At 45.3% G+C, this 25,132-nt stretch overlaps 1 protein-coding gene and 1 long non-coding RNA gene across 7 annotated transcripts in view; one reads left to right on the forward strand and one right to left on the reverse strand.

The window, feature by feature from the left end:
- The window catches only part of LOC135366900 (polycomb group protein Psc-like), a 203,835-nt gene that overhangs the window by 122,756 nt on the left and 55,947 nt on the right, over positions 1-25,132 (forward strand). For 2 of the 6 annotated variants that reach the window (XM_064599882.1, XM_064599883.1), the window contains one exon: positions 16,744-16,800. The exons of 3 other annotated variants lie outside the window; for them this stretch is intronic. The gene's annotated coding sequence lies outside the window, so the exon portion shown is untranslated. Of the gene's footprint in view, positions 1-16,743; positions 16,801-21,608; positions 21,697-25,132 lie in introns of those variants that run through there. One more of the 6 variants, XM_064599885.1, reaches the window with a different exon arrangement.
- Positions 1-25,132, reverse strand: part of LOC135366906 (uncharacterized) — a 106,061-nt gene that overhangs the window by 24,340 nt on the left and 56,589 nt on the right. The gene's annotated exons all lie outside the window — the stretch shown is intronic.

Genomic DNA, 25,132 nt, shown 5'->3' on the forward strand with positions numbered 1-25,132 from the left:
CCACGAACGCCCTCGGAGAAGGGTTCGGCTGATCCTATTATCAACGAGGGAAATCCCTCCCCTAAAAGGCGCGTGACAAGGGGAGCAAAGAGCCCCAAGAGCTTTCTGTCTGTCGAAGAAGCAGGAATGTCTGTAGTCCTGCATGTAGCAACGCACGGCGAATGAGGTTCGTATTGATGGAAGCGCGATGCTGTTAAATTGACGTTTTTCGACGTGCTATTAAATGTTGAAACGCCGTTTCGGAAGCAAGTTGTCACGATTTGAGGCAATATGTATTTTTTTATTCCGCGTTAGCGCCGCGAAGCAACTGTGGCTACGAGCGGCGTACAGACGTGGACAGATGGAGAGAGGACAGCAGGAAGGATTGCGGGACAGAGGGGTTAGTATGCGTCCTGGGCCGACTTCAGGGGGAACTGTGCCGACATTCGTCTAGAAAGTCCTCGGAAAACCCAGGGAAAACCTTAGACAGCACAGCCGGTGGTAGGATTCGAACCCATCCACCTCTCAGTCTTCAGCACGACCGTGGCTACCAGTACCACCAATGAGCGGGGGACGCCTTAGGCCATCATGCCGCTGGTTTGAGGCAATATCGGTGTAGAAATGTTCATCCTCGCTGCCGCGACAGTCTGGAAATACAGCGAATGCTGTTGCTTCAGGGAGAAGTGTTGAAACCTGATCGATTATGGAAAACATGTCTTATACGCGGGCAGAGTCCAGGCTTGTGGTCTCTGACGGCTTGATCGGTCACACTGCACGCGCTCGCGCACAAGGAACGTTTCCTCGTATAGATGCAAAATTGGAGACGGTTTCCGTATGCTTCTGTCATGCAAGGGTAGTGAAATCGCTGGTGCATGGAGTATGATGTGCTATCCGTCTTGAAACTCGTCTGAGTCATGGGAAAGCTGTGTTATGCACTGCTTGTACGGAGAGCGGTCTTTCATTCCACCACGCTTGCCCACAGGGTCACGTGTTAGCTTTGCCATCCATAGTGCGCCACATCTTCAGCTGTGAAACGGATATCTGTACATGAAGTTACCACATGATCATGCATCTTTTGTTGTCGTTGTCCATATGGATTGCTTTTCAACACACAACAGGTGGCTGTGGATCTTCTGGGTGAAGCGGTTAGCTTGTTAGCTGTCGTCTACTTCTTCGAAACCCTTCCTCTTCGAAGCTTTTCCGGTCTTGCCTTAATGAGGGATGTACACCTTTTTATGGTGGGGTGGTTCCAAAGTTCCTCAATACCGGCTTCGATTTCGTTTGCTGCCATTCGTTTTCTTACCATGTACTTGATACAAGGCTTATATTGGATGTCCTGCATCTTTCGGGAAAGGGTCCGTTGCACACACGTACGCACATTGGCATAATGTTGTAAATCGCAGCACCTGCTTTAAAGGTATAGGTGATTTCAATTACGCTATGCTGAAGACTTGGTAGCACTTCCGTACGCACTAGCTACTTCCGTAGCACTATACCCGCATAACAGCCAGCATGACGAATACCACGACCCCGTGATTTTCAGACCAAGTGCGGGCCCTGAACTTCTGGTATGGAGTTTTCGAGCCAGCGTCCCAACCAGGATGGACATCCGAGCCTCACCTTTCGAGGTCGATGATCACAAGGACAACGGACTGGTGTTGCATCTCGGACACACGTCTCGGCGGTTTGCCTCTCTAGCTTCAGGATGGACATGTGGTAGGGGTTTGAGATCAGCACCTCCTCCACTTCGGATAGAAAAGAGAAGTGCCTCCTCTATATAGTTGCCGAACGGGAAAAGGGGAATATTAACATCCTGTCCGTTCGAAAGGCGTCAAAAGTGAAGGTGACGATGGTGGCAGGGATGCCACACGTCCCACCATTTTGCTACACGTGAAATCGACCACACAGACATTGGCGAATCAGCTTGTGCGCCTCTCGCTCCCAAGGTTGCGTGCTCGGGCCCAGCCGAGGACGACGGCAACTTGGTGGCAGGGTGCAACTTATACTTAGACACGCTGTCTTCCGCGAGGGATGTAACGTAAAGCCACGTACTATATGTCATCAAATTGACCATCGTATAATAGTCCATATATTGTCTCGCAGACATCCAAGCGTATAGGTGTTTCCAGACCGAGAGTGAAAAATGCATGTTCTAAAGCGTTAGCTCATCTCATCGTCAGCATCTGCTGTTGTTGTTGTTGTTTATGGGGCCAACCACCCCGTAGGTCCGTCCGTATGGCTTCATAGAGCCACGTGACACAGAGTTTCGCCCAAAATTTACTGCCGTGCACTTGGCGCTTTTCTTTCCTTTCTGAGGGCCACCGGCCTCCTTCAAAAACTGTAGGGATTTCCTTCCCTCGTCATTCTTTTAATGTGAACCTTTTTGGAATGGGGTAGGGTCCCGCTCTCAACGCAGGGAAACATCCCACATCATCATCATCATCATCCATTCATCTATGTTGTTGTTGTTGTTACTGCCAACGATGAGCCTATATATAAAGTTAATGCATTTAAACGCGTTTGGTACAATGCCCCAAAGTTGCAGCCAATTTTTCCTTGTTCCTTTCGTTTTTCGCCTGCCAAAGCGGGACCTAAAATTTACATACCCTTTCTTTTGCTCTCAGCTTTTTGTTATTACAGCCGTCCTTCACGCATCTTCACGCGTGACTGCCCTGACTTCTCCCAGCTATATTTTGCGCTTCCTAACCGCCTTCCTTCGCTGTGCCAACGTTATAAACGGCAACCATTTTGTGGCCATGGCGCGATGAGACATCCATCCTTCTTCGTACTCTTTTAGCTCCTCTCTCCATCCAACTAGGTTATATCAGTGCATACCGTCAAATGGGGAAGGAATACAGGCAGCCGCTTTCCATAGGGACAGAATGGTGATACTCTTTGTGTGGGAGAGATTTACTAGACGGATTTCACATGGTACTGTACAACAAGCACAACACACACATAACAACACCACATACACAACACAAGATCAACGATACAGGGCGATGCAAATTGCGGCTATTAACAAATGAGAGGCAGTGAATGATAAATGATCATGGATGGGGAAATATATGGATGGTGAAAAAAATATATACAAAATATGAATTCGCTTATGACGGGACGCCGGCGATGGTGACGAGACCGCCGACGATACTCTTTCACAAAGACTATAACTATTCTGTTTCATTTCCCAACTTGCCCAAAAGTATACCGTAGAAATCATTTCGAAATTGTGTTAATTACCGTCAAAAAAGAAAGCTCTTGTGTTTAACAATCTTATATCTGTCCAGTTATTTCCTGATCCTCTGCGTGGTGTACCTATATTCCATGACGTCTTCTCCAGCGCTTTGTCGTAATTAATTTCTCAGTTGCAATTACAGTTGTCAATACAATTTATTTCTCGGGAATTAATCTGTCCCATATTCCGAGTACTAATTATATCCCTAAGTACTGCGTTGGTATACTAGCTCATCCGGTGTCAGAGAGGGTCATCGATTAACTGAAGCTCTCGGAAAGGTCTCGTACTGATTGCATCATATTCTGATTCTTTATGAAGATTACTCCCTTTTGTTCCTAATTGATTTTCTCTGTACGATCTTTGACACAGCAATTATAGAGCAAAGGTATGCGTACCAGATGATGCATGCAGGAAGGTGGTTTCGCTTCATAAATCATGTGCCATCAAGCGCTCTCCATCCGACTTTACCATCCCATTCCCTATAGCATCCCGTGGAAAACATTTGAACAGGTTTTATATTCGCATTTAGCTCATGCTTAAATTTAACTCTTTCTTTCACCACAAGTGGCCTCGGAGGACCATTTGGTAGCGTGCCCAGCTACTACAAGTTTGTGGGTTCTAAACCGGCTGAGGAAGCCAACAACTTGGCGCAGAGTGCGTACGTTGCTTTCAAAACCAATTGCGCAAACGGTGCAGTTGGTAACAACACATTTTGGATAAGAACTGCCAACCACGGCAAAAAGAAGAATGACACAACAAGTAATAGAAATGCTTGTAAGGCAAATTATAGTCACACCTGTAAATGTAACTTAGTCAGGGCTAGCGACTCATAATCTGCTCGTAATCTGCATGTTTGTGATCTGAGGGCACAACGAAACATGAACAGCAAAAATAGCGAAAAAAAAAAAGCATCGAAAATTCGTAGACAAGCACAACCGCGATGGAAAGATCAAGACCTGAAAAAGACAAACAGACATAGGACAAATCAGATTACATTAAATAATTAAGTGGTGCAAGAAGCGGGGGATTAGCACGGATTAGCACGCATTAGATTAACACATTAGCACATGTCTCACGGCAGCATGCAAGACATACCTATGTGAGGACATCGTTTGCACTATGCGGTACTTTGGAGGTAGCGCGTCTGCCGTGCGCCATCGGACCTTTGTACATTATGCAGTGTACACGCTGTCCTGCACCACCTATGGACTGCGCTGACTGCCAGCGGGAGCGCGAGATCTTGAAATGCATGCAATCGACCACCGCCCCTTTACCATAGGCAAAGTGCTGGCTCCATGGTCCAGTAGCGTTCATATGCACCAAGGTCTCTGTCACCTTTGTGATTTCCTGTCATCAACAGGCTTCTCCTCCCTGCTTTGGTCACCTGAATCCTCATCTCCATCATCATCTCTCACTATCTGCAAATGGCACTGGGACAGCGCCCAGCCTGCTGGCCGGCGTCAGTCCCATATCATCATCGTCTCTTTATGTCTGTGTATGTGTGTCTGTTGGCATTTGTGTTTACTACGCAACAAGCGCCTCATTTTGTATTCATTTGTATCGTTTACGTTGTTTATTCATTTTGTATCCACCTTTTTCGCGCCATTAAAATGCGCAGTAAATTTGCCGCGTTCATTAGGTGTGTCGTCGGTCGTCCATCGTGTGTTTCACGACCGCGCAATTCCAGTTCCGTTCCACGTTGTGTTCCCAGTTGTTGTTTTCCTTTCGCCGTTAGCGCCTACAGTAACCAAAGCTCGTGCATGCGTCGATTATGAGCTCAAGAATATCAAAAGGTCGGTCGCATATACGTCCCAGTCGAGTTCGAAACTATCGTGTGTTTTTATACCCCCTGGGCCAACAACAACAAATAAGTGATGACGATGATGATGACGTGGGATGTTTCACCACCGAGGCGGCACCCTATCCCATTGCTTGAGGGGGAGACGATGGTGAATGATGATGAATGTTCAGAGTTCACGCAAGAGCCCTGTTGCTGCTAACTAGGTGACCATGGTATCGCAAATCCCACGCGAAACAGTGACGTAGCTTGACTGCCATTCGACCGAATACATGACAAGAGCATATACGCTATAATGTTGAGAGCCTACCGGAATTCCTTCTCTGGAAAAGCGAGAAACGTCACTCCCTAAGACCCAATGAGAGAGCGGCCTTGAGAAAAGGAATGCCGCGGCCGTGTGGGCGTCTGGACGGCGCCTTTCCTCCTCTGATTGCCACTCTCTCCCCGCTCCGCTTAGGAAGTGACGTCACTCCACTGGGGCTTCTGCAGCTGCGGAAGCGGCGCTGCGCTGATCTTTAAAATTCGTTTATTTAATATCTAAGCAGTTTCCGAACGAAAAAAAAAAAAAACATGTAGGTGGAATGTCTGCCGATGCCGAACATAGTTCTATCAGTTTCATAGATGGCTTTCCGAATGCGCCCGTCTCTTTAATGCATACTTTTACACCTATCAAGGACGCAGTTGTGAGATGCCCCCTGACGTGTAAGCTATGTACACTGCATGTTCGTATGATTGCCCATCCTGTCACGCGTATCGTAAGTACCGTACCTATTGTAAGGCGACATCATGGCCCAGGGTACGCGTCTCTTGAACGTGGGATCCGTATACGAAACCCGACGCAGCAAGAATCGTAGCACACGTAATTCAATGCTCTGTCTTCGTTCCATGCAAGTGTACAGACATAGAGTGGGACCATGTGGGACACTATATAGTATCCTCGACGACTAGCGTCGTATTTCATTTCCTTCTGCGGGCTCGAGTTACGCGCGTAACGATCGTGAAGTTTCACCCGAACTCACCACACCCCGAAGCGACAGAGTTCGCGGTTTCCCTCGCCGTTCTCTGTCTCACGTTACTTCCACAAAGATTGTTCAGGCAGATGACCGACACCTCGACAGCGTCCCTGGACCGGCTTCGCTATATGTACCTCCGCGCACGATTCTTCGGTCAGTTGCCCGTGTTCTACCCGTCTATCACCCAGCTGTCCTATTTTTCGCGAACTTAGCAGACACGCAATTTCAGAGAAGTTATCTATATTCGACAGCCTGGGCCCTCAGTTCTCGTGCATCACAATTTCCGTCACAATTATGCACTAATAGATTTTTAGCAATAATTAAAATTGAAAACTACGGGCAACACTGTGCCGAAGTTGCCACGGGCTTCACATTGCTTGTTGAGTGCGGCGGCGAAATTGTATTGCATGCGCGCAACACTGGGTCTATAAAACGAAACAAAAGGCAAAAACATCATTTTGTTGGGTCCGGCTACATTGATCAGTGCTGCTCGACGAATAAGGGATTATTATTATTCGGGATTGATGAATTGGGGATTATTACTATTATTGGGGATTGAATTGGGGATCGATTAATCGGGATTATTATTATTATTGATGGGATTGATAAATTGGGATTTATTATTATTATTATTGAGGAATTGGGGAATTTTGGATTATTTTCTTTCGACGATAAGTTAATATTAAGGATGCTCCTATCTCATGTATGACTTGTTGTTTACAACCGATGCATAACGGCGCTGGTTGTCTTGTTGGTTGGCGGTGTTCTTCTGCCTTGCCGGTGCGGCGCGGCATGTTGCTCAAGCGGGAGGACCGTGCGTTTTGGGCCAACTTCACTGGGGACTGTGCCCACAATCGCCCTATACTCTAAGAAAAAACTGAGATCACTCTTTTTTAACGTAACGTTCACTCCTTTTTTCGCAAGCGTGTACGCGTATTACACTGTCGCCCAGGAATGTAACTTAAGCCTGCAAGTTTTCTTCCTTTTCTTCTTTTTTTGATTCCCCCTTTAGTTTTTTCTTTCTCCTTCCTTTTTCGTTTTCCCCTTCCCCTTTCTCCATTTTTCCTTTTTTCTGGAATAGCAAGCCGGCTCTTTGCCTGGCTAACCTTTCCTTCCTTTTTTTCTTAATAAACATATTCCATCCCCCCCTGCAAGTAAAAATTACCCTGCGTGGATGCGAGGTATGTTACTGTGATTTACATACTTTACTTTCTTACTGCTTTTTAAATTTATTGATGAAGAGTGCCCCTTTAACGTTCAGTGCCTTACGTCGCCCTGGGCGTATACACACTGAGAGGGGATATAGACGGGTGTACAGGCGTTGAGACTTGGACTGACGAAGGATGGCTCGCTAACACGCACGTACTTTGGCGATCACTCACAAGCCGCGGTTTTGGAGAACAGGTATACAGTCAACGGACGAGAACCTGCATATTCAGCGTGGTATGGCAACGTCATAGTCGTCATATCAGGGTAGAGAGAGTATATAGGAAGGGTAAGATAGAGTGATCAGAGTAAAGATGGGCAGAAAAGAGTATAGAAAGATTGTAAACGTCACAGTTACACCCCATTTACTCTTTTCTTAGGGTGTACACTGTACAGTGCGTGTAGAAAACCCAAGGAAAACAGTGAAGCACAGACGGAAGGCGATTATCTTCTCAACCGTAACTCAGTCAACCAAGTCACGCATAATCCGCGCATAATAATCCGCGCTGGTTCTTCGAGATAATTTTCGCAATGCGCGCGCGTTCTCTTCCGAAAGATCCGCACTGGCGCGCTCTAATAAGGAAAATGAGAGAGAGAGAGAGAGAGAGAGAGAGAGAGAGGGGGAGAGATTTTTGTCTTTTTCGAGGCAAAATCCATTGCCACAACCATTAGTCTCTTTCGGGACTCACTGCACGGAGATTTATGCAGAGTTTGGGGCCTGGTTACAGTGCTGGGAAGTAAATTTGGCTCAGAAATTGACCCGTTAATTCCCTCTCGCGCCAACATCTTCCGCACGGGACCTATAGAGCTTCAATTGGGCAGAGGCAGAGGGAAGACCAAGGCTCTCCCCCAGTGAGTCATGCTGACCAGAATGTGACAAGCGTTCCTATAGGCCGGAAAACGGGAGAGGATTACGTCCCCTTGCGATATATAAGCGTGTTACCCCTATATGTAACTGCATTCCAATATTCCAATGCCACAACAAGAAAGTTTATGCAAAGCTTATAGGGACTGCTTGCAACGCTGGGGAGTAAATTTCAGGGTCAGAGGATAAAATAGGGAGTAATTGCAATCTAGGGGAGTATAGGGTAACATCTCATTACGGACGAAGTCACATTACGGCCAATGTCATAACGGTAGAAAGTCTCAATAATCTTTTAATCACTAAGTGTCTCATTACGGACGAAATTTCGACTTGGCCGAAGGTGTCTCATGACCGCCAAAGACAGTCAACATTTCGGCAAAAAAAAAAAAAAAAAAACGAAGCATGGGCATCGTTAGCAATCACTGTGTTGTATGCTTCCCAAAGTTTCCATTAGGCAGGCATGCCCCCATGACTTGTGTCACAATGGTGTATCCACACAGATGCTACGTGACAATGCTTCATGCATCTCTCGTGAAAAATGGTTTCACGAATTCAAAAATGACCAACGTGCTTCACAACAACGTCAATGATACCTCATGATGAACATATTACAGAATATGCTGCATTTTGCTGTCGTATGTTACTGCACTGTTTATCTCATAGTACAGACACATCCCTGCATACATATGTCTACTCTGAGCCAGACTGTGCCCTCAGACCATAATATATGTTGCAGCCCGATATAGATGTGCGTGCACCAGAGTATGAGCCATGCAGTGTGCCCATATGGCTATACCAAGTTCGCAATAAATATGACATTTTCACTCTCACTTGCACCTTTCGCCGTAATGAGGCACCTTTTGGAGGAACTGAGATTTTGGCCGTGATGAGGCATTTGGGATTAAAGGATTATTGGCCGTAACGAGACTTCGGCCGTAATGAGATAGAATCAGGAGACTAGATGCTACAATTGATCCCCTGTTTACTCCTCTTTTTGGCTTAGAGTGCGCTTCATTTTCTTTCTTACGTGCATAAATGCATTCATAACATATACAACGCGCACCGCTGGATATCGCTACTCTTTCTTCAGGACACTTTTACAATGTGTGTGTGTTTTTTTACAATGTTTAACGCGCTCGTCATACACCGGAAAGCATGGTACATCCGCTGTGCCCTTCCTTCACTTTCTTTTCTTATACGTGCATACACGTGACACCATCATGCGGGCCTTATTCATTGTTATGTCGTAACCTCCTGACGCTCGGGAACACATCACGTCAGGATGTTTTGCTCTCATGACGTCAGTGAAAGATAAAGAAAGTTTACACAACAGCATGTAAGACACACGGCAAGGCCGGACGAACGATTCATATGTCACGGATATCGGTCTTCATACAGGAAATTACAAAGCTTTTCTTTCGCCTAACCCTTCCTGTCAGCATATTGCAAAACAAAGCATATTAGACTTTATACCCCTGACAACTGGGATCGTTTGAACTCCGCTCCATTAGGGGTCCTCTACAGCTGCAGAGGACACCTTTGCGAAAGGAGTTCGTGCCGCGGTGCTACACGGCAAGAGCGAGCTCCTTTAGGGTTTCGTTTGAAAAATATACCCAAAGATGTCGCGCTAGATATTTTCATTAGAGACAGATACAGGGTGTCTTTGCTTTTTCGATACAGATTTTTCGTTAAAAAAACTATAACGACTATAGACATCCTGTTTTCACTTCTATCAATCTCTGGGCCGGCGGACGTTCTTGGCCATATCTGTTGCTCAACCGTCGAATGACTAATTACCTAAAACTCGTTAATTAACTTTTTAATTATAAAAGCTACGAAGTTATCCCAACGAGAACATCTGGTCCCTTCGGTCACCTGATAACGTAGCCGTTTTCAGAACTAAAAATCCGTTCGATAGATCGTCTGCCAAAATTTCGTGAAGGAACACAATTTTTTCTTTATTTTGTTCATTGAGACGCGTCTTTCCTTCACCCCCAATGTGAGAGGGTGAAAGCGCACACTATCGCCTCTTCACCATCTCCACTATATCTCAAAAGTCGCGGGCCGCACTGGCCTGGCCTATATACGCCACGTCGAGCCGCAGATCGTGAACGTATACAAAAACTACCTCTGATTTGGGGGACCGCGATGGCCGAGTGGCGTAGCGGCGACTTTTTCAACTCTTCCATGCGATACATGGATGCCGTTGTCTATACGATCCTATCGCCTAGAAGAGAAGCCCGAAGGAAATACCCAGTAGAACAGACAATATCGACTTTGTTACAGCCAACGGTATAGGAGGCTATGCACCTCGGAATAAACTAAACGTGAACACGGTTACAGGAGGATGCGCTCCTAATGATGCGCTGACGACACTTCTTCCTCAACGGATTCCCGAGGTCCACTTGTAGACTGACCCCAATGGCAATTCTCAATTGGGCTCGAACTTGGTCATCAGACAGCTGGGAGCTATAGTCTTGTTGATATGTATCATTGAAAAGAACTGCTCGCATAAGTATCTGCTTCCAAACATCGACAGAGCACGGCTGACGTCAGACATCAGGCAGGGAAACGATTTCTTGTCTCGGGAGCGCCGATATTTCACCAAACTTTTGTCGCAATGTGGAATATTGCACTGCAGATCTATTAGTTCCATTTGGAGCTCGGGCTTAATGTCTTCCGGAAGAACTGAGACAGGGTCGGCGAACGGTGAATTTAAACATCGCCTCGAGGATCTCGGAGTCATGAAACCTTGACATGAACTCACGCCGCGGCACCGACACTGCCGACAAGTATGTACAAGCGTTTCCTCGCTCTTGCAGTCAACGGCTTTTAGGCAAGGAAAGTGGAAGGGATCCTTTCACGTCAGCTCTTTCTCCCAAAGTTTTTCTAACGAAACCTTTGACGCTCTCCTATACATCTCTGTGATAAAGCGAGCTTTCCCCTGCAGGTCCATATTCACAATGTTCAGGTGGTTAGTTATGTCGACGAGAAACGCCAGGTCACGCGACCATTCGGGGTCGGCCATTTCAGAGCATTCTTTTCTGCTGTTGTTGTGAAGAAATTCTTTGATTTCATCTCGAAGATCGAAGAAACGTTGCTGAGCCATCTGACTTCTGTATGATAAGGCAGGTCTTTGTCGTGGCATCCAAGTTTTGAAGGAAATCGGCAAACAGACGATGATTCAAGCCTCTCGACCGAATGAAGTTAACGGTCTTGACGACAACGTCCAAGACGTGCTTATCCTTATATACGAGGCAAGCACAATTCCTCTTGATGTGGGATATACAGTGAATTGCCGGAAGGTTCGTGGGCACGCCTTCCTCTGCAAGCGTTTCTTTAAGGCGGGCTACCAGACCTAGACCAAGCAGATCAAACAGTTCCTCGTATATACGTATGTCCAAGTCGTGCGTGACACCGCGGATGAACACCACGCACTGGGCAGTATCATTTATGTCCGTGGATTCGTCAAGTGCCAAGAAATATGCACAAAAATTCTTCGAAATATCGCGCAGCTGCATTTCCAAATCTGCACCCATGTCCTCAGCAGTATTTGCAGAAAGGCTATTCTTCTCAAAACAATCTTTTGCGGTTGGGCACACAATTTCAGCTGCACACGAATGAGACAGTTCTTCATAAAATGACCTTCTGTGAAGGGTTTCGACGCTTTTGCGATCAACTGCGACACAGGGCGAAGCTTGCTTCAACGGCGACCTCACTTTCTCTGTTAACCTTATACGAAAAATGTCCGTTTGTCTTGTGGCTGCCAATTTGAGCCGCATCACCTTTCCTTCACGGATCTTTCCAGTGAATTCCGCGTACTGTCCTTTGTGAAGCGCCGTCGGAGATTGTACTCTTTCGGGACAGCAACAGTGTTTTGGCACACCAGACATTCCGGGACGTTGTTTATATCCACGAATATATACTTTACCTCCCAATGCTCTTGGAAGGTATACGCTTCTCTTCCTCTATAACGTCCGCTTCAGATGTGGCTTAGAGCAGCCCATACATCATGTGCTTTTTTGTAGTCGGTCGCAAAGACATGGAAACACTGCAGAGCGCAAACCGACTTTCACCTGGGGCTTGATAGTTCAACACGTGATTATATGGAAGAGGCGCTTGGACGACGTATATTCCGAGGAAGCGTTGGGTGGCCGCGGCAGAGCTCCCGTGTATATTGTAGTGAAGAGAGCTCCCGTGTGAAGCGTATTATTCTAAGTGGGTCTGTGAATGTTGTGATTCGACGTTATCCAAGAACTAAAGGGATTTCCGCAGGCCCACAATTGCCGATATATAGGGTCTACTATAGCTTCTTTTCTCTCTCTCTCTCTCTCTCTCTCTCTCTCGTTGCGGGAGCCCCGCGGGCCGCGTGTTGGAGACCCCTGGAGCCTTCGTTCGAGAGTATATTGTCGTCGTACCGCGTCCTTCGTTGGAGGATACGCCATACGCCTTTACAGATCAAAGGAGATCGCCGATCACAGCTTCCCAAACGGAGATTCTCCGTTGCCGTGTATCACGAAACGAAAGCCTTTCCGTTAGGTGTCTCTATGTGTAAAGGAGTTCAAACGTGCCCGTGTGTCAGACGTATATTAGCATATGGGACTTTCGGCCGTAATGAGATGCTATACCGTGAAGCATACCGTCTTTCCTTTGAAAGCATTCCTCGTATGCAGCGTGGCGCCCCACTGAACCCATTTGAGTACCGTATCCGTTCAACAAAAGCACGCTTCCTGTGCGGAAGCTCCCTGAAGCGATCATGCCCGAACGAAGTCGATAGGTCCATCAAGTTCCCCTGACCTCCAATGAACATATCACTGCGCGCGCTAATTTGTTAAGGCCAGTGTTTATATCTCGTTTACTTCTCGCGTATACTTAATCTTCACTTTGTTACGCGACAGAGAATAATTAATAGCCCGCGGAGCCGGTGTTTCTATACAATGATTGCGCATAGCTTGTCAGGGTGAGTTCTCAAGCGCGGCTCTAATGACTCGTTTAATTGATTACGTTTTATACGTGGAAGACTCAGTGGGAAGCACAAAGCGTGTCGCATACGGCTGCTGTGATCAGAGATTAATTGAGATTAATTGCTCGAAATTCATTAATTGAATAGTTTTTTTTAGACTGTTTAAGTTTGGTGAACCTTCCCTGTATATAACTGTGCAGGACAGGAAACGTTTGTTTCTTTCGAATTTGAGTTCGTGTTCGAGTTTGACGCGTGCTTGCATGTCAGATGTGTGCATGATTATGTATATACCCTGCCTGTGTACTACAAGTTCTGTGCTATACGTTTCTGATTCGAGATTCGGTATTTCTCGCAGCATAAATACAGTACGCGATTGTTTTGATCCTTTTTTGTTTTGTTTCTGGGGTTTAAAGGCCAACTTGTGACTTCTCTTGATATACCATAACCACCCGAATTCGAACATTTATTTGTCAGCAAAAAAAAAAAAAAGAAATCAGATTTCACCACAAGAAATAGATGACGACGAACATCCGTTGCTTATGCGTAAACAGGGTGTCTACCAACCTGGAAAACCTGGAAAACAGGGAATTGTCAGGGAATTTTGATGCAGCTGGAAAAGTCAGGGGATTGTCAGGGAATTTGCCAAAAAAAGCAGCTTAAGTCAGGGAAAGTCACAGACAAGTGCCATCACAATATGCAGCGAATCGTGAGTGCCGATCAGTGGTTGAGCGGCCACGGCACAGCATTGTTGCCGTGAGTAGCAGTTCGCCAATACGACAAGGCCTCAGGCAGAAAAATAGACCATACTCACTAATAGTCAATAAATGACATGCTTTATGATGGATTTGTATGAAAAAGTAGCAGCAAGCACAAAATTCCCTTTCGTTTTGGTCAGGGAATTTGCTTGAAATGGTCTGTGAAAACCTGGAAAAGTCAGGGAATTTGAAGGCTGCAACTTAGTAGACACCCTGGTAAAAATAAAAGATTCCGGACATTTGCTCATCCCCCCAAAAAGGCTCAGGACGGACAAATGCTCACCAGCCGTAAGTCAACCGTTACATGTTGTCACTTTATATTTGTCATACTTCATGATATGTATAGCAGCGCAATTATTTCCATCTGTATATTCCGTGATCGGAGATGAAGATGAATGACTCAACTTGTAAAATCTAAGTATATCTGACTATAGGAACTTGCTTCTTAAAGCTCGTTTCAATTCGTTTCTGTATAGATCTCATACAGTTGTACACGCTTAGTAGAAATGACGATTGTCACCTTTTATTGTTTCACATACGCATACTGAAGATTTTTTGTTAGTTTCAATGCGTATCATGTATACTTCAGCGGTCACCCATGAGGAGCCGAACCGACTTCGAAACTTCGGGTAATCCCTTCCTGTATACAGTGGTTGGAGTTTTTCTTCACTGTTATATTTTACCCAGACTTGTGCCCGTTACTCCAAAAAAGTAGTTGATTACCGTTACTCTTCTAACAAAAGTAATTGAGTACCGTTAGAAATTACTCGACTCCAAATGTAATTGAGTAACGAGTCTAAAAGTAACACGTTAATCGCGTCGTTACTTTCAGTTCATCCCAAAATTTCCTCTCCTGTGTGCTTAAAAAAACAAAAAAAACATAATGATTGGGACAGCTGAAATAGCGCGCAAAACTCGTGCGCGTGAGAAGTTGCAATAATATTTCCCGTTTACTACAGTAGAATAGCCCAACAAAGACACAAGAAATTTGTCACAGCGCATTGTTATTTTGAGTCAGACTTTACATCAAAAGTAATTGCTTACTCCGACGGTAATTGATTACTGAAAATGTAATCGAATTACTTGAAAAATTACTTGTTCCAAAATGTAATCGATTACTCGAAAAATTACTCAAAAAGTAATTGATTACAGGTACGCAATTACTTGTAACGCGTTACGTACAAGTCTGATTTTACACGATCACGTTCAGCATCGCCATCGCCACTTCGATCATTCCCGTCATCTCTCATCGTCATTACTCATAATTGTCACCACTCATATTAGACCCCTAGCTATGGGGTATAGCGTTCCACTCCTAGAGTGGAAAACCTCCCCACTTCATCATCACAATATATATGTTGTTGTTGTTGTTGATTTTACCCAACTATAGACACGCTTGTGTCGAAGTCGTTCACGTTCAACGTACGTTGATAATGGAACTTCTGGAATGTCTTAGCATCAGAACAATTACTTTTTCCATCGTCTACGAGCGCAGACCAAAGCTTTTTTTGGACGGCTGTGAATATCTCGAAAGGTCTCTAAATATGGCTGAATTCGTTGGCAGAGTAAGTTCCAAACGTAAGTCCCAAAGAGTTCCAGGGTTCCCAAGAGTAACTTCCAAAGGAGCAACTGTGAGGGTGCCCTCACGAGGAAAGAAAACCTCAGGATAGGCTGGGTATATTGTATGATGAGGTGAGCAAAATTGTGCGGCTTCAGCGTTTCATTGATGAGCAAGTGTCCGGTGAGCAAATGTTCGCGCCCCAAAAATATTTTCCGAAAGCCAGAAACTCTAACTTATATACGTCTGATCAATGCCGCTTTGAGAAACGTTATTCTAAAGGACATTTCAGTGACTCATGAGAGCCTGACTGCGCGATATAAATATCACCGCCGACTTCCGCATTGGTGACCTCCGGAGAACAGACAAAAATGGAACAATATCGCGCATATACATCGAACTCTCCGTTTCGAGCTATATACGCTCATTCTAACCGGGTAGTATAGAACCCCTGGTGAGCGGCAACTCAGCATATATACGTGCTGTATACCATATTAGGGACCACTAACGACGACAGTTGCACATTTGGACAGAGCCTTGTGAATGCCCGTGCAAACGAGAATGTTCTCGTTCATATAAAGCCGTAACACGGATGGCGTGCGCTCGAGAGTGGATGATGATGATGATGATGATGATGATGATAATAATGGAAGGTTACAGGACGGTTTCAGCGGTAACTGTTGTGTGTAGATGTTGACACTTTTATATATGACACTGATATATGCATTATCTACTTTAGAGTGACGAGTATAGGTATATGTACTGCTTTGTGATATATGAAGTGAGTGGCGATGTGTATAGAGCTGCGATTAGCGGGACAAAAATAGTACTAAAATCGGGACAAAAGCGGTACCCCCCTCTGAATATGTCCAAACTGCTTTTATTAGCTTTACATTAATTTAACTTGTTTTGCATCGCCCAAACCGACGCAGTCGATTGACTGTCGGTTTCGGTGAAGAAGCTGAGATTTTTCGATTTTTCGATTTTCTGAGAAGCTGAGCTGAAGAGGGAAGAAGCTGAGATTTTTGTGATACAATTACCACAGCAATTTCCCGATACCTTAATAGCTACCGCTGTAAAAACGTACATAAAGGAGAGAAAGTATATGTATGCATCTTCGGTTCTGCGTGCGCTGTATATATGCTTCTGCTTTGTTAGCATTCTGATTTTGATGTCGGCATTGGAGTACATACGGTGGGTCATAATTCAGGCGGCGAATTTCCCCATTCATCATCATCTGTGTTTTTGTTGTTGTTGTTGTTGGTTTGTTAGCGGTGTTTCTGCGAAGTAAATGGGAACAAAGACATGTTTGATAGGAAAGTGTAATTGTAAATGCCTGCCAGAACAAAAAGTGTCGTTATTTCATTACAGAATCCGTACACCAGACTCTCGCCTGCTACCACTGGAAACAAAGCGCGAGGCACACAGGTGAAGTGGATGTTGATGTTGATGTTGATGAAGAAAAATACTAGGGAGAGGTTGAATTCGTCACACGACAAATTCGGCTACAGAGAATCCCCCCCCCGCCCCGCGCTTTCGCGATAACTATCGGCCAAAGGCCAAATCGCCGGGTAACACAGCGCAAAATGAATTACATAAAAGTATAAAGTGGAATTCTCCGTTCTTGTATCTATACGTGCAAATCACATGTTCGCATCTTGCAGAACACATTTTATCTTGGTCTTGGTGGACATCGGAAGTCGTACGTAACGAGTTACGTATTCTGGTAATGGGATAACGACTTAGTTACTCTGCAAAAAATGTAACTGTACATAGTAGCGGATTTAATAACAAAAGTCGGCAACCTTACTTGTTCCTTTTTCTATCGTTTCTATTTCCGTTTGTATACCGTATATCATTGCACCGTAACGGTAACTCGTTACCTATACAAGTACATGGTACATGAACTATTTCATGAACAGGTACACGAACTATTTCCTTTTGTTTGTAGAAACGAGTAACATATTTAGTTCATTTTTCTTTATTCATTTGTGCACATTCCTTAAAGGCACCAGACCAGCGTTACATGAGGGGGAGCAATATACAACAGAGTTCAAAAATAAGATATTTGCAAACAAATATTGAATACACACAGCAAGCCAAGCATGAAATAGGAGTGTGGATGAACAAGAGAACACGTGAAATGTTTTAACACCGAAAAGATTAGAACATTAACACATTTTGAACACATTAACACATTTAAGGCATCAACACATTTAGCACATTAACATATTGAGCACATTAACACAGATGTGCACAGATAGTAAGCGTTTGAAGGTGACATGATCAGTGGTTGTGACCGCATCAGGGACTGCGGAAGACCATTCTATTGAACGACTGCGCGTGGGAAGACAGTGGAGAACAAATATTGCGTTGCGCGACCACTGGTGGGTTCCAGTTTCACGGAATGATCCAATCGTAGGGGGGGGGGGGATGCATACATACATGAAGCGGGCTAAAATGAGGTCAAAATATGAGCGCTAAACAAGAATCTATGAAACGGCAGAGGTGGGCATACCTTTTACCCAAGTCAAGGTCAGGAAGGTCAATAGAAAGAAGAAATGCATTTCTTGGAGTAACGGCATTACATACCGTATTTATACTTAATTTAATTACTAAATTCGGTATTTATAATACCTAAAAAGCGCTAAGGGAAATTTATATTCAGTCTACGTTACGGAGGAGGCTTCGCCTTCGTCAGGACAACCATATTAACTGCTAATGCGGTTAATGTTACAGTTAATGTTGAATGTTAAACAGTTAACGTTTATGTCCTGACGAAGGCGGAGCCTCCGCCGTAACGTATATAGACTGAATGTAAATTTCCCTTAGCGCAGTAACTATAGTTAAATTCGTAATAGATACCCCTTTTTCGCTTTAAACTCCTACTCCTGTTATCCACGTCTCGATTATTTTGTATTTATATCATTTCGTGCCCATCCGACTTTTCATCTAACGGGTATATTTGTGCATGACGTATATACATCTATATATCTATATATACACATAGGTACACAAAGAAAGGCCTCACACGAGATTACACGTATTTGTCGCCCTTTCGGCATAATTTACGATGAGGGCTAGATAATGGATATGAGCGTTTGCATAAACCTGCGTACATGAGCTGGTCGCTTGAGAACCCGATATTAATACAATCCTGAGCGTGGCTGGCTGGCTGCACGGAAGGCGTATACAACACATCCGCCAACCCAGCAATAAAATACTTTTCAGTCGAGGTGACGTGCTCTACCGGGTTTTGTGTGCGTCTGTCTTTTCTTTCTTTTTTCCCCCTTTATGAAGTGTGGTACAAGTTTGCCGCGCCGGGGTATATAATGATGGCCCGGTAACGAAACGGGAAGATATTGTGCAACTTTTATTCAGTATCCAATCACATGGAATCCTTATTCGTGAAAACAAATTGTAAGCGTCTTGTGAAGCTGCCCGCTCCTATCATAATCTATTAGGCTGGTCATGGACGGCTCTTTCCGTCTTTCGTCATGTACAGGAAGAAACGTAAAGAAGAAAAAGCAAACTCCATATAATTTCGCTCAGCCATTGATTCGGCGATTGTGAAGTGTTGGGGCGGGTCGAGTGTGGGGTCTTCCGATAGCACGTGGTGAGGCCTTACCTTTTGATAGTTTGATTAAACCGTTCACGACGTAGTAATGGAATTTACAGGAACCAATGACAAGGTTCATTACTATCAGTTGATTGGGTGCGGTGTGTATACGTTACGTACTTCAGAATCACGTTATCAACTATCCACCAAGCACTCTGTTCTATTATCAGTTAGGTCATTGATTACGTAACGCAGCTGCGCAAAGCATGATGGTTTTCCGCGGAGGGACGGGTGAAACACTCAGCTTTATCGGCCGACGCGTTTTTCCCACTTCTCGTCCACCACAGCAAAATATAACCTCGAACCAGTCTTATCGTGACGTCACATGTTTGTAAACAGAGGGTCGTCTATAGAGTTCCCCGAGAACTACGTCATTGTGACGCGATTTGCCTCCTGGTGGGCAAAACAAACACACGTGATTATATACGCCAGCACACGCGAATAGTTCCGACGCCCACCACTGTGACGCTTCAGTCGCTGCAATGTTTACATAACACGAGGAAGTCTGTTGAATCATTTACCAGAAAGAAACGGCTATCTGTTATATGACTGCAACGCACCGAACTTTCTTTTTAATTCACTTCGCACTCGATCGGTCGAAATTCTGCCGCTCCGCGGGCCGAAGGACCATGCATATTGCTATACGTGTTGGAAATGTCAGGGTGACAGCTTCGACGGCAAAACGAAAACCACCTTTAAGACCACGGAGAGCTCATACGCCAGATAATGTCACAGCTGCGAGATCTATATTATAGTCCATTATGCAATCTCGCACACACGTTCGGTCCGTATAATAAACAGTCTTCTGTTTTGCAGTCGTCGGATCAACTTAAAACTGTTGTCATCCCCTGTTATCGCTCTGTTTTGCATAACACACTTGTTGTTGCCAAGAATGTTGGCATTTTTGCCAGGCGGATTGAAAATCCATTGTACTCGTATAAATTGAAAAAGCCTAAGCCTTGGGCTAACCTCTCCTCAATCCCCTAAACAAACAAAAACGACTCGCCACAAGCAGCCGTTTTCCATGCACTTTTACGTAATAAAATACAGCATTCGCCATGCCCCATAGCTATATTTGTAACACTTTCTTTCTTTTTTTATTGCCGCACCTTAATTGCACTTAGCTTGGGTACAGCGGAGCTTGGAGACTTATTTAGCGGTTGTGTTTCGACACCACAAATGTTAACGGAAAAGGGGATAAAAATGTTACTGGTATATATACTACACGTGTATCGAAAAGCAACACTGTCAACAATATAGAGATGAATATCGCGTTCACTGCGCTTGTAAAAGGCGGTAAGCAACACTGTATTGTCGAACCGATTTGAACCTAAACGGCACCACAAAGTGTACGCGCCAGCTCGCGTTAAAAAAAAAATCCTAGACATTTGCGATATTTAATTTACGTCGACTCACTTACGGTCCCATAAATAATTACGCAAAACGCATATACTCACGATAGGACTGAAATTTCAGCCTCTACACGCAAGGCGTGCCGCTTCCGCCATACTAATGACGTCACCAACACTTTTTGGTGACCGCGCGCGAAGCCGGCACGCGGAAGAGACCTGCAAGGCTGCAACGCGGTATCCGCGGTTGCCAAGGGATTTCATTCGGAAGAGCCTCCATTACAAAAATGTTACGGCTTCAGGCCTTGGAGTGCTCGAGAAAACGCATTTGAAGACGGTATAAAGACAGCCCGTATATGCCGTATGTATACCTCTAATATTAAGGCAAATACTGCAAACGTAACATGGCGATACGTATGGTATATCGTGCGATTCAGCAATCACCATCTCCGTTTCTATGTGCCTAAAGCTAAATTATAAGACACACAATACCCAACACTATGTAATTCGACTGCAGGTGCCGCTAGCTGCATGGAGACGCCTTTGAAACGACAGTTGAAAAAAGAATGCGAACAAGCTGGTGTAAATTCGAATAAGGTAACATTTTCTTGACGTTGACGGAAGACACAAGACGAAACACGTATGCAGTTCGTGTTTTTTCTTTTTTCTTGTGTTGCTCCTCATACTTAAGAAAATGTTACCTCACAGGAGCCGATACGCGAAAACAAGTTACACTTGACGCGCGATATTTAAATGCAATATCACTCGATGCATCGCCATTAAGTCTGCCTTTGTTCGACACATTTACAAGATTTCACTGCGAGTTATGTGCTCATTTTCTACACGACTGCCAAAAAAGGTGAGGGCGAAAACTATGAAATATTGACAGAACTCGCACCACTTTTGTGAAAACTTCCTCCGAGCTGTCGTCTGCAAAACACCAGGGCACCGCGCGCGCTGTTGCTAGGCAACCGGTTACCCAACACGAGTCCCCCCCACTTCCTGCTCCAAGCATTCCACTCCAGTAATTTAGATTATTAAAAGAGATAGACCTAAAATAAAATAAAAAATAAAACTCCCGGCAGGGAGCAACGCGCGCTGCAAATGCTATTAGAGTCCGTCGCAGCCCCGCGCGCTCCCATTTGCTGGTGAGGGCCGAACAAAAGCCATCCGGGTGCATGCCCACGTGACGCGTCCCGACCAATGCGAGCGCCCCATCCGCCTGCTCCTACCCCGTACCCGGCGGAGAAGACGGGAGCACCATTTTCTGTGCGTGCGACGTCGACTGTGGAGCTGTGTCGCTCGAGATCGGATCGGATTTTCGCCCTAGCACGACCAGCGCCATCGCATCCAGTGGTAAGTGCAGATTCTAGATACTCTCCGCCGCATGCTCGTGGTAACCGCATGTCGCTATCTCAATCGGTTCGAAAGTTACGAGCGATTTCTGGGCTGGCTTCGGCTGCGAGCGGCAGTCAACATGGCGACGCCGAAGGTGCGGTGGACGGCTTCTCCCCGCTTTTCTCTGAGCCGTACTGCTCTCGGCGTCCGCTTCGAGGTCGCTAGGATCATGTCGCTGGGCACGACGATGCCTTCGGAATCCGTTTTCGACGTCTGGTGCGACGTCCCAGGTGTCCTTTGACGACAAAACGCGAAATCTGGGATGTCGTAGCAGACGGCGCCGCCATTGAGTTACGAGCGCGAGTATAGGGGCCGCGGTATCGGTCACCACGTCGATACCGTAACCGATACCATCGATCTAACTGTTTAACCTAGAAGTCATATCATTAGACTACGCGGCTCTGCTTCAATTTCGGAGTGAGACGAAATGATTGTAGGGTTTTGAGGGAGTTCTTCGCGTCGTGCCCCGTGGCAGTGCTCGTCGGCTGAGGAACGCTCGCGTGCGGTCTCCGTTTGGGGCCGATTTCGCGCTGTCCGAAAACGGTACACTCTGTTTGGCTGTAATGGTCGTGTAGCCAAGGACTTAAGGAATCGATTGATACTATCGGTTCGTCGCTACGACTATCGGTGCGGCCGCGGTTTACTCGATTGCGGAGGCGTGCCGCGTGCGGCCGTTCACGTGGCATGGCGAGCGAGTTAGGCCTAATCGTGAGGGACGGATTTGGTGACGTATTCGACTATTTTGAAACATTTCACGGCAGTGAGTCTCTTTCGGGGAAGGTAGGGGAGATATTGTTACGCAGTTTTCGCAAGTTGGGCGCCATTTTCGTGCCCAAAATCGTCGCCGCAAGTCGAAGCCGAAATCGGGGTGTGCCAGATTTCGTTACTCGTGACAGTCTAAACGGTAAATTTACATTCGTAGGGTGAAGCACCAAAAGGACGGCCCTCCCACCAAATTTCGTGGTGGTCCGCCCGGAATTTAGAGATTTACGGCGATTTTTCCGTTGGCGCTCTCCGCGTGGCTGCATCATCCGCTTCCATTCGGATGGGATTCGTTCATATATATATATAGCTCCGTGCAGATATACACGAGCGCTTTTCACCGTTGATTCGAACGAGGGAACATTGCCGATATGTTGTCTAATTTCCCGTGTGTGTGCAGATGCGAGCAGGTTCGCACTGTGCGCTTCGGAGGTTATTCAACTCTCTATGTAGTTGGGCGCGCCTTCTCATTTGACGTGGCTCCCTTCGTGTATATGCACGTCTGCTTTGCCTAAATGTTGGACTCTTTTTTTCTCTTCTCTTCTTCTTCTTTCACTGTAAAATGCCGACAGATATTCCCACGTATATATAAGCAGTTGGACATGCAGATTCATTCCAGAGGGTGGCATTTGATTTGCGTTTTCATCATGCGTTTTAAAAGCATCGCCAGTTTGTGCAAAAGGCCGTTGGGCGGCGTACCACGTATATATAATTCAACCTGGTTCGGTATATTTGCGAGAAAATATAAAGGGGCCTCCATTATAACCGTGTATATCGCTGTTTTGTATACCATATACCAAATTTGTTATACAAAGGGCTTCGCGCCAAACAGAGGGGCATGCATGCAGCACGACAAGAAGATGCATATATATATACACACCGCATATATTGCACAGGAGAGTGCAATGTTTGGATACAAAGTCCTTCGCGGTATATATATTTATACGAGGTTGATATTCGCGAACCGGCATCGCGGATGCCGCATATATTGCTCGTGAATCTGTTACGTAATACAGTGAACCCTCGTTAATATGACCCCCGATAATCTGACATACGCGCTTTACGACCATACTTCTGGGGAACAATGCAGTGAAAGCTCTGCAAATCCTCCTCGTTAATATGACCATTCCGCATTATGACCAAAATTTTCGGGAACGACCATGGTCATAATAACGAGGGTTCACTGTATACCTATACGTCACGTTAAGTAACATCCGAGGCCGTTTCATGGTCAACGTCGTTATACGGAATGGGTAATGAGAGAGTCGTATACACTCTTCAAAAAGGTGGACACGTGACACATTGCGCGTGACGTGTACCTCGCGGCCTTCACGTATCGCGCGAAGAGCGCCGTGCACGTGTTTTATCACGTGCCCACCTTTTTAAATTTCCCGTCCGCCTTTTTGATTTTCCTGCCACTCGTTAGCTTGTAACGACCGTATAACGATGATGAAGCGATTAAGCCCCCCTGATTTGTTGAAAACGGGAGGCGTAGCCTATTCTGTGCCGTGCATAATTGACACAAAATAAACTCTGCCTCCCGTTTTCAACAAATCAGGGGCGAGAACGTTGTCATTCGGGATGATGGTTGGCTATAGGAGCGTGCTATGTGGGGAAGTTCATTTCTAAGAGTGTACCTGGGATCTCGCGTTTTTTTTTTTTGCGGAGCGCGCGACCGAAGCTCTAATCCCAGACGCGTAGCATATATACAGTGATAGAAATAATTTATTTATTTATTAATGCTGCAGGCCATAGAATGGCCCAAGCAGGAGGGGTTACACACAAAAAATAGCGACAAAAGGTACAACAAAGACACATAGGAAAAGGGTACACAAAACACTCTCAAAAACGCATACTTCTATAAGCCTTATAATGCCAACCTTCAAAACACCTTGATGTCTCACTCTTAACCACGAATTCAACTCTGGAATCGTTAAAAAAGAGTTTTCCGAAGTTTCAGTGTGAGTGAATGTAGGTTATTTATATACGTATAGCGAATTACATATTTTTCGTGCCTAAACGACTTATTGTCTCGCATGGGCGAATAAATTTCTCCTCGCGGAATAGAAGATGCCGTTGATACGAACATCAAAGGAACGGGATTCATTGGTTGCATCGTGTATGATTTATGATGGATAGAAAAAAAAAACGAACTTTACGCCTTCCCTTTTCCTTCCCACCTCAAGGAAGCCGACGAAGCGGAGCGTGCTCCCATTGGTCTCCTCAAACGATTTTGTCCAATCATCGCGCGTGATCGTTTGAGGAGACCAATCAGAGCTATATCTCCGTATATTGTCGCGCTTCTTGAGAGGGAAAGGAAAAGCATAAATTGCGATATCGCTTTCGCTCACACATCACCAACGACGCTTCCGACGAATCTCGTTCCTTTTCTGTTGGTCTCACGGTAACGGCATATCTTTCATTCCTCGAGGAGAAATTCTTGCACTTCGCTGTCCCTTTAAAAAAATAAACTATAGAACAATACACATTCTAATAGCAGCAATCACCAGAAAACAGAAGAGGATGATATGTTGATGTTAGCGAAATAAATAAAAGTGAGAGAAGAGGATGAAAAATGGTTTATGAATGCGATTTTTGTGTCCAAGTATTTCAAGGGGATGAAAATATTTGG

Source organism: Ornithodoros turicata, chromosome 8 (assembly GCF_037126465.1).
Source record: "Ornithodoros turicata isolate Travis chromosome 8, ASM3712646v1, whole genome shotgun sequence".
NCBI lineage: Eukaryota > Metazoa > Arthropoda > Arachnida > Ixodida > Argasidae > Ornithodoros > Ornithodoros turicata.